We start from the raw sequence: 11,381 nt of genomic DNA, 5'->3' as shown, positions 1-11,381 counted from the left end.
AGACTTTATCACCTTATGTTTAGGTTGACATGTAACGTAATTTTGAACCTACCCACGAAGCATTCTTAAAAGAAGCCCTTTGATACTTATCAAAAAGTATTCGATTGTAATTCACGGGAACATACACAAGCTGTTGATCATCTCTCTTGATGATTAACGAAGCAACCTTTGCTCGGGGTTTAACTGCCTTCGTGTCAAATTAAATTTTTGACATCACAAAATTCAAAAAAAAAAAAAAAAAATTGTTGTTTCTTGTCTAAACTTTCTTTGGCACACTACACACACGAAATCCTTGAGGTTCTGAGTAATACCAACTCAAGCTGATGATTTCGAACATCTGGCAAATGACTTCGCTTTTTATCCCAAAAGTGAAAGAGCCTTGCCTCCATTCGAAGGGTTCTAACGGTTACAATTCTATTAAGGGGATAATGACAAGCTGTGTATACGTGACGTATGGTATTCTGCCCGGTTTTCTAGGTGATGTGACATACACTTTTTGACGCATGGCTACCTTTCCGCTGTACAGGTCCGATTTTCAAGGTGCCACGTCGGATCTCATTAAATGCATCCCGCTTCAAATTCAAATCATTTAGGGTTACATATAAAAGGGGGTTCAAGAGTACTTTATACGTTTACGCGATCAAAACTCAAAACTTCCCAAATTCTCTGTTCTTCATCTTTTTCAAACCCTAACAATGGCGACTACTGCTCATGTCGATCCTTCTACTGAAGATACTTCTTCTGCACCAGTTATGAAGATTCAATCTACCAATTATTATGTGGATGGTGAACTTTCTCAATGTCCAGAAGAATTCAAGATGCTTATTGTTTCTTTAAAACACTCTGTTTTATCCAAAGCAATGTTCAATTCCTTTTCTGTTCCGGTATCCTGGCTTTCTCAAGCAGGATCTACTGCCACATACAACAAAGCCTCTGATTCGATTACTTTTCACCTAATCAATGACAAAAAGGTTAGGCTTTCCAAGAAACTGTTTTGTCAGACTCTTGACATTCCAAATACACCTCCTTTTGTTGAATTTCAATTCTCCCAAATAATTCATATGTTTAATGAAATGGGATATCAGCCCCCATTGTCAAAGATAAGTGACTTTAAGAAGTATGGTCTTCCAAAAGTATGGAATTTTTTGTTTGGGATATTTTTGCGTTGTTTAACCGGAAGAACAGTTGGATTAGATAAAGGAAGGATGGAGGTTTATGCCATGGTGGCTGGTTTATACTATGATCTTCCAGCAGACTACTCTACACAGCTATGGAAGGAATTCCAAAAAGGAGTAGAACATACGAATGTTGTTCATGGCATTTCGTGTGCTAGGTACTGGAGTCTAATTCTGCAACATTTTTACAACAAGGAAGGCATCTTGGTTTCAAATGAAGAAGAGAAGGTTACTTTTCAATCTTATCACTTTTCGAAGGAAGTTGTTGACAATGATGATGAATTTCCAAACGTTGCTCGGATTCCAGACGCGATGCTTAAAAGGGTGGATCCTACGAATCCTGTTTTGATTGCATATCTGAAAACATTCGATTCTTCTATTCCTACGGGAATTTTGTTGCCACGCGATGAAAAGAAGACCAAAAAGTCGAAGAAAGCTGATCCTGCTTCACCTGAAAAGAAAACGAAGGGTTCAACATCCTCTAAATCTCCAAAGAAGAAGACAGAAAATGTTGCAGTGACAGTTGAAGCAACACAAGTGATTGAGCCAATAGTGGAAGAGACTCAAGAGAACGTGATTATTCCTTCGAAAACAGGGATGTTTCGAAGAATCAAGATGAAATCCACTCACAAACGAAAGTCACCATCACAGAAGTTGATTCGCAAGCCTCAAATTACTCACCAAGGAGTTTTAATTCGTGAGGTACCTGTTCCTGTTTCTCCCGGATCCAAGAAAAGAGCAGCAGAAGATATGGCAAAACACTTGTCACAACCGAAAAAGAAGAAGACGAAGAAGACTCGAAAGATTGTTTTATCTACTGAGTCTACAGAAGAGGATGAACGAATACCAGAAACTCCAGAGTTCACTTCTATCATTACAAGTTCCATTCCTGAGAAGACAGTTATCATACCACCCGAAGTTTCGATTGCCAAGTCAATTTTTGAGGAGGTTCGAACTTCAGGCATCCCTGCACACGTATCTGATACGCATGCAAATGTCAACATGGGTGAAGGTGGTTCGAAAGATGCAGATCAAGGTCCAATTATCTCTACTCCTTTCGAATCATTGGTTTCTGTTACACCAACATCTACTATTCCTCTCACATCAACCACTGTTTCACCAACCTTTGAACATATCATCAATCAACCAATTACTTCCATTTTTTCCTCTCAATCCACTGATACACCCAAACCATCTTCACCCACTGAAACTGATAATGAAGGGTTTGGTGGAACATTCGAAGACCTAGAGTTTCATGATGAAGAAGAAGAATTTCCTGATCATATGTTAATGACAATGAAGCAATACAAAATTCTTAATCAAAAGTTGAACTCCATCATTCAATCCCAAGCTGATCTTGGCGGAGGTTCATCTATTTCAAGTTTGGAGGTTGATTCTATGCTCAAGATGTTTGAATCAAGAGTAATCAACAAAGTTTCTGGAATGATGAAAGCCTCAGAGTCTATTATTTTAGAAAAGGTTGATTACACAGATCAGAATTCTGAGCTTCGTGTTAAAACTCTCAGATCTGATTTTATGGGAGAAGTTAAGGATCTGCGAAGCATAACAAAAGAACGACATGTTCTTTTTGTTCAGGAAGTCAAGAAAGTGAGGGAGGATGTTAACTCCCAAATTCACGAACTTCGTGAAGACATGAAAAAGGAAATTCTATCTGTTCAACATGATTATGCATCCTTGAATCAGAAGGTCGATATCATTTGTGATGCTGTCACTCGATTTATCAAGCTATACGAAGGTTTGAGTCCTTAAATAACTCAAATCTCCAAGTCTGAAAGTGAAAATTTTGAAGGTGTGATCAAGTTGTTAAAGGAGTTGAAGGAGATCTCAACGAAACCGGTTTCGTCACCGTTGATTACTCCAGAATTTGTATCCCAGAAGTTTGTGCAGTTCGAAGCCATACTTAACAAGCAACTTGCTCCACTATTTCGCATATCCAGTCTTCTTCCCACAACTACTGCCCCTCCTGTTTTCACAGGGGTGCAAGGGGGAGAAAGGAAGTCAACAGAAGAAGAAGCGAAAGTGGTGGGCAAGGTATTTTCATCTAGCATCCCTTCAACAAAACCAGTAATTGTGTCTGCTCAACCAGTGACCTCAACAATCGTAACAACATTACCAATTACAAGAACAATTTCGAAAGGAATTGTAATTGGTAAACCTTTGGAATCTGGTGGAAGTGGTTCGAAGCTAAAAGACGTAACTGAAAAATCTGCTTCGAAAGACAAAGGAAAATCAATTCTGAATGAAAAATCTAAAGAAGAAAAGAAGGCTGAAGCTGAAGCTGAACTCGAGAAAATGAGGCTTATTCAAAGCATCATGACTCAGAGGGCTGGTGATCTGAAGGGCATGAATAAAGGTGATCCAGCAAAACATTACAACTATGAAACAATCGAAGCCTTGGTTGCCTTTAATCACATGTACTCATTTGATAAGAAGCCAAAACAGAGTTATGTGGTTACAAACACTGATGCATGCCAGTTGGATTTCCCTATAAATGAGATGATGTTCATCATGCCTCAGTTCAAAGCTGAAGGGAATTTCAAAGAAAAAGATAAAGGGACTCATATGAAAATTCGTTTTCATGCAGTACTTGGCAAAGCCCCTGAGGATGTTTGGTCACTGATCAAGATCAAGAAGGTGATAAGCATGAAAAAGGATGTGGTCTTTGAAAACATTGTTCAAAATGTTAAATATGTTGTGGCCAGGGCAAATGGAAAAACATGCGAATTCACTATTGCAGATTTTCCTCTGATGAACTTGTATGACCTTATACAAGTGGCATTGCTTCTGAAAGACAAATCCTTTTCTTTTCTGCAAAACATAGATCCAGAGGAATTCAAACTTGGAGTTGCTCACATCAAAATCTTCATTGAGAATTATTATGAGTGCCTAGCACTGACTGATGTGGAGTTGGCTACTGCAAAGGGAATGGAAGTAAAAGTTCCAATGGCTCCTTCGTTGACTCAGACTGAGTTAAAGAAATATGCTGATGGAGAAATATGTTTAAAGCCATTTGGAATAGTTTTTGCTGGAAAGGATAAAGCTGGAAAAGCGAAGCGGTTTTTGTTCCAAGCTAGCGAAGTAGAGAGATATTCTACATCTCAATATACGAACTTGATTGTTCGTATGAACCACTGCAAAAAGAACAATGAAGGAGACAAGAAGGAATTGAAGAAAATTATTTCTTGGTATACTGAGGTTCGAAGAGTTTTGCTGTACTCCATTACTCTACTTACAAACTGAAGACTTCGACTTTGATTACAAAGGGGGAGATTGTTAGGGTCGAAATGTTGTAATAGTCGAAGTTTGTATTTAGGGTCTTCGAACATTTTTGTAATGTATTTTACTAGGGCATAATATTCGAAGCTTCATGTTTAGTCTTTAGTATATTTTTTGTACGCTTTTCTCTTCTATAAATAGGAGTGGTTACTAGTGTCTTAGTAACGAAGTCTTTACAGAATATTCATTGTACTCTGTAAAATTTGCAAAAGCGTAATAGAGCCAAACAGATCATATTTACATCGGTGTTCAAATCTTTCAATTCTACTTTGAATTTACACTCTAATTCGTTCAATACTTGATTCATTGTCACATCAATTTGTCGTAGTATTCAATGTAGACTTAATCAAATTAAAGAGACGGATCAATTATTCTATGCATCAAACATTTGTACCTTCTGTTATATAGTTTGGACTATTTTAAATATAATATTATTTTATTGATAGTTGTTTGTACTGTTAGCTTTAAGATTTGAACGTCTTAAAAAATATTATTATTATATTCAATCTATTTATAGAAATAGTGAGATTTCTTTTATAAGATAGTATATATATATATATATATATATATATATATATATATATATATATATATATATATATATATATATATATTAAAAGTTTGTTCCCTTAGGAACAGTGTTTGGTTCTTATTGGTCATTTTTTTCCTTTTTATTTAATGTGCCCTGATATATTGCGCCCTGGTGGATTTTCTCCACCGTCACTGTGACCCAATGTGAATAGGATTAGTGTCACCGACACTGCCTCACCTACCACTTATATGTTTCTTTCTGTAACGCGATTCTTACCCTTCTCCTTCCACCGTCTCTTCTACAGCTGCTCACGGTTGTTGATATGAGCGACGGACTGAACACATCGATGATAGCCACAACGGTGGTGATGGTCGTCGGAGAGTGCAGTGGCGACGTTCAGCCTTGGATTTCCTGTTCCAGATTACACAGGAAAAAAAACCCAAATTGTTGTCTTCCTCTGATTCAACCACTGCTTCTGCTCCGTCTTTATCTTTTCTGAAAGAAAGACAACCCTAATTCACACCACCACCAACAACCTGTATGCCACCTCTGACGAAGACCATCAGCGCTTGTACCGTCGACCGTCATCGGTGTTTGTCCACATCTGCGTCAACGACTAACATGTATTATTTCTTCAATTTTTCTGTTACGAGCCCTAACATGTTTTATTGTGATTACTAATAGTTTTCCTTCCATTTCTATTTTGATTTTATCCATTCATTACAGCTGTTTGCATTCCTATCTGCTTAATTTGAAGCCCTTTTCCTCAAAAATCCTCAAAAATTTCAAGATTACCTTATTGAAGGTACATAATCTAGGATTATCTATTGTTCATGAAGTTGAAGGCATTGAATGGCCAGAAAACTCGATTGAAATAGACTTGCGAACTAGGGTTTGAGTTTTAATGAATTTTCTACTCATTTTCCATTTTGGATATTCTTAGGGGTATTTAGGGCTTATCTACTTTACAATCTGATGCTTTCAATCAATGTTATATGTTTTTTTTGTTATATTAGGCGTTTATAATCTTTTAGTGATCAAATCGAAATGATATTCATTCGTTATGAGTTTGGCTGCAATTCATGAAAACAACAGGCTATTGGATGTGGAGAGACACTTCACTACAAACCCTTCTCCCCAGCGTGTTCACTAGATTCTACAAACCAATACCAAGTGAATTTTTTGGGGGGGTTTTAGGTGTTTGGAAGACGTAAGTACACATATTTTCTCCAACAAGAGGCTCAATTGAAAGTTATTCTAGGTATATGATCATAATAGACTTTTACTTTGAGTGTTACATGTATGGATTCTAATTTTGATCTTTATTGCAATATTTTTATACTTCTATGAAAATTCTTGACTGTCGAGTCTGTTTTATAGGTCTTGAAACGTTAAATCAACATATGTCCAAATGTTTGTATTGAAGGTTGTAGTCTGGAAAAATACAATCAGCTGATACTCTTGTATTTCAACACATGTTCTATTCATCATTCCAAGTTCTATTCACTATATTAGAAGTACAATGTTGCAGCCATCATTTGGGGTTGTATGCGTGCCTAATATATTCTACATGGTGACAGATATCTAATGCAGGTCAAGTACATTAAGCAAGATTGAAGGGTCAAGAATCGGAGGTTAAAGCATGAAGACCAAGTCAAGGATCTTTTTGATATTGATTTTAAAAATCTAAGGGTTAGTGTATACATTTCTCATTATCTTTCAATTTTTCTCATATTATTATCTATATTTTTACTTTCTAACTCTTGAACTGTCCTTAGTACAACCTCCTTTGCTCCAAAATTAGTCAATGTATATAAGTAACACTTCGTTGTAATATCTTTTGTCATTTTCATTATAAGATAATAGTAGAAGATCTTCAAAAACTTTACCACAAATCTGATGTCGCAAGCAGGGATTGGATTCCTATCTATCGTCAGAAGGTCTAAAAAAACATCTTTCCCCTTATTTACGGTTTATATACTTGTGGGTTTTTAAAATTTTCCATAATTTACAGATTTCTCCTCCAGTTTTGAAGCTCCTGAATCTAATAGTGGAAAATATGAGGAGTCAAATTCACTTCCGCATGGAAATGAATTACTTAATCACGTTTATTTTATAGATAAAGTATATAGCACATGGTCACAAAATCTAAACTCCAAAAGCATGTCCCCTAATGCATTGGATATATTTTGACTTTACACCTTTTGGTTTTTGTTTTCGACAATTTATTTGATTTTTTACCAAAAACTAATGCACATTAAATAACAATGTACTTTGACCTTACATCTTTTTTTTTGTCTTTTTTGCAATTTATTTAATTTTTTTACCAAAAACCAAAATACATTGTATTTGTTGCATTTTTCATATTTACCTGATAAATGCAATAAATAGCAATGCACTTTTATTTTACACCTTTTTTTTTTTGGCTTTTTCCAATTTCTTTCAATTTTCTTCTTCAAAAAACAAATTATATTTCCATTTGGTGCATTTTCTATATTTTGGTGGTAAATGCACTAAATAGGAGTGTACTTTGCATTTTTGTTTCAATTCTTTTACCGAAAACCAAAGTATATTGCCATTTGATGCATTTTCCATACTTAGATGGTAAATGCAGTAAATAGCAACACACTTTGAATTTACATATATTTTTCTATTTTTTGTAATTTCTTTTGATTTTTCTTTTTTAAAAACCTAACTACATTGCCATTAGGTGCAATTTCCATTTTTAGGAGAAAATTTCCCTAAATAGCAATGTACTTTGCATATATACATTTTTTTGCAATTCCTTTTAAAATCGTTACCAAAACGAAAATGCATTGCCATTTGGTTCATTTTCAATTTTTTAGTTATAAATGCAGTAAATAGCACTGTACTTCAATTTACAGCTTTTTTCCTTCTTTTTTTTTTTTTGATTTTTTTACAAAAAAAGAAACACTAAATAGCAATGTAATTTGAGTTTACACATTTTGGTTTTTGTTTTCAGCAATTTATTTGATTTTTTTACCAAAAACCAAAGCACATTGCTATGTCTTGCTTTTTTTCATATTTAAGTGGTACATGTACTAAATAGCAATATACTTTGAACTTACATCTATTTGTTTATGTTTTTTGTAATTTCTTCAAATTTTTTTAACCAAAAACTAAAATACATTGTATTATAAATCTGATTTTGGTGTGTTTTTATTATTACATTTACATTTGATTACTTTTTTTTCTTTACAAATCCACTAAATATAGATCAGACGCTTTTGGAGCATGGATGGTATTCGTTACATTGATTATATCTACACAAAAATCCAAAGTAAATTGTTATATCCTGAAATTTACCCATTTGTTTATTGATGGGTATTAGCAATGTGAAAAAAGGTGAAAGAAACAAAAGTAGAATGCTATAATATAATACACAAATAAATGAAAGTAATTTGGTATTTGTTGCAGAGTGTTGTGGACAAGGAGTTGGAGAACTTAAAGGAAGTTATAATGAAGCGTGATGATAAAGGAGAGTCAAAGGGAAACTTTGACCCCGAAAAGAATATATAGGCTTATTTACTTGTTACAGTAAAAGAGCAACAAGTGACAAATTTACTACAATGTAACCTTGTGGGATTTACAATTTTTGCTATTCCTTCTATAAGACTGATTCCCACTTCAGTTCTTTGGGTTTACTTGTAATAAATGCATATTCGACCCCCGCAAAGCGGGGATACTTCACTAGTTTATAATAAAGTAACAAAAATGTTAAGTTCAAAAGTTGATTTTTTGTAGAGAATATTGACCACTAATAAAGGGTCCGTATGATTTCAATATTGAATCTATTAAATTAATTGAAATCGAAATGAATTTGAATTTGATGGAACCTTTGAATTTTATAAAATTAGAACTATTTAAATTCAAAATGTTTAAATATTATTTTAAACTTAAAAATCCGTTTGTTTTATATTTTAGTTTATTTTAGCAGTCTGCAGATGTTATAAAACAAACAGTTTTTTTCCACACCACAAACATTTGGTCTCACTCTACTACTGCAGAGGTCTGCAGATATGGCCCGCATATTGCAAATATTTTGTCTCTAAAAAACAAGCATCGCCTATGTTATGACAACAAGTCAAAAATGAGAACACGATTAAATTTTGACAAGATTCTTGTTATGGTCAACCGGTGATTATGAGGATCTACACATTAGAGAATAACCAAATACATTTGGGGTATTTAGAAAAAGTTACAAGATATCATGACTTGTGTGGTTGTAGATCCTCAATTGGATATATGGGTCTGGTATCTTAATGTCATATGTGCCTCTTTTGGTTTCATCGGCAGTTAGAAAATTCGTTAAGAGCATGTGGTATACTTACCACTAACCATTAGTGTGATGATTGTCACATCATCACCACATACAACTATTAAATGTTGGTATATATACCACTCCACATCATTATATCACTCTTATTTTTTGATTATTCAAATAAATAATATATATTTTTATTATTTATAATATAGAGAGAGATTGAGAGACATAGAGAAAGAAACAAATTAATTAGGTGTTGTCTTTCGTTGTCTACACTACGACCACTAGGAACCACTAACCCCAAGAAAGTGTTCGCAATTAGTGGTCATTGCCACATATACCACGAGACCTTCCGTTGTATATATACATGAAGGCCTTAATAAAATGCCTACTTTTGGATAAAAAAATCTAGTTGCTTTGATGCTGTAATTGGTACTTCTTTATAGACTCTATGAAATTTTATAAATTCTTGAATTTTTGGAAAAAAATAAGATAAATATAGTGGCCATCTTTGATAAGATAAGATTGTCACAAGATATTTATTTTGGATTACAAATAGAAACACTAAGAATAGATTTAATAGGGTTGATTCTTGATAAGTTTATATAATTATTGTCGTTTGTAATGTTTCCTTTGATCTAACGCTAATTTTAATTAAAAAAAAAATCTACCGTTCCATAAAAAATATCCCTATCTCAGTATACCTAGTTCTTTTGAATTAAAGTTCTAGTTTTTATTTTTTAGCATCGAAAGTTATAAGAAGATTGAAGTTTATATTTTCATATTTTGCCTTCAACAAAATATAAAATCCATATGAATAAATTTTATTTAATTGGTTTGTGGGCCATATTGGTAAATTCACGTTAAGAGAAAATGAGTAATTGACTTCGAAAGGATGGACCACGAGATGAGTGACGGCGAAAGAGGATAAGATAATCGGATACTCCGTGAATCCGATGCTTTTTTATTCGGTACGCAAAACGGCGCCGTGACATCATCTTCCTTATCCCAACATTGACTGCCTCTAAATCCGATGCTACAGTTGTTAATTGTTTTTTTTTTTTTTTTTTTTTTTTTTTTTATAAATTTAGGCTAAAGGTTAAGGTAATTTTTTTTTTTTCATTTTGCCTATTATTATAATGTGATAATTCTTTTACCTATGAAAATAAAAAAAATCTTAAGTTTATAAATGACTAATCAAAAATCACAATGGAAACAAAATTGCAATTTACCACAAGTGGAAAAACACCAGCGGCATAATAATACCGCAAGTAAAAAAAGATAGTGGGAGGTGTTACCACCGGCAAAAACATTCCAAATCAAATTACCGGCGGTAACATCTTTACGATAACTTTTAGTCTTAATAATCATCTCATAAAATACTCATTACTTTTTATTTATTTTATTTTATTGAAACGACGATATTATAAAAAATCATTTTTCAAGCATCTTCAACTCACTTCTATTTTTTATTTTTCCCCATTTTTCTCCAACCCTCTCTTATTTATTCCCTTATTTTGGGATATGAATAGTATTACACATAATATGGTGTTATACTATTCATTTCTTTCAAAATGTGGATGAATTTTATGTTGTTAGTTTTAGTCCTTTTGTTTATATATTTATACATTTCTAGTTTATTTTTACCTACTAATTATAATTTAAATGTAATATTTAATACTTATACTATTTTGTTATATATTAAATTATATTAATTAATTATAAATATAAAGTTTGTTTATTGTTCATCAACTTAATATAAAAAGTTAAATACATATTGAAATTTTAAAAAATGATAATGTATTTTACATAAGTTTATAAGTGTGTTATAAATATAATCTTATTTATTTAATATTATTATAACGAAAAAAATACAGATTATATATTTGTTAAAACCAATTTAATAGAAGGGGTGTGTTTGACAATCTATATAAGTTGGAAGAAAAGAATATACTAGGAACATACTTTTTAGGATAAAAAATAAGATAAAAAATGAAACAGGGTTGGAAATAAAATGTTATTTATCCCATTTTTTACTTTATATTTTGAGGGAAAAAATGAAAACGAGTTAAAGATGGTCTAAAAAAGGAAA

Source organism: Lactuca virosa, chromosome 9 (genome assembly GCF_052849685.1).
Source record: "Lactuca virosa cultivar CGN04683 chromosome 9, Lactuca_virosa_CGN04683_v6, whole genome shotgun sequence".
NCBI classification, from domain to species: Eukaryota; Viridiplantae; Streptophyta; class Magnoliopsida; order Asterales; family Asteraceae; genus Lactuca; species Lactuca virosa.
The sequence above is the reverse complement of the archived record's forward strand: the minus strand, read 5'-3'. Positions refer to the sequence as shown.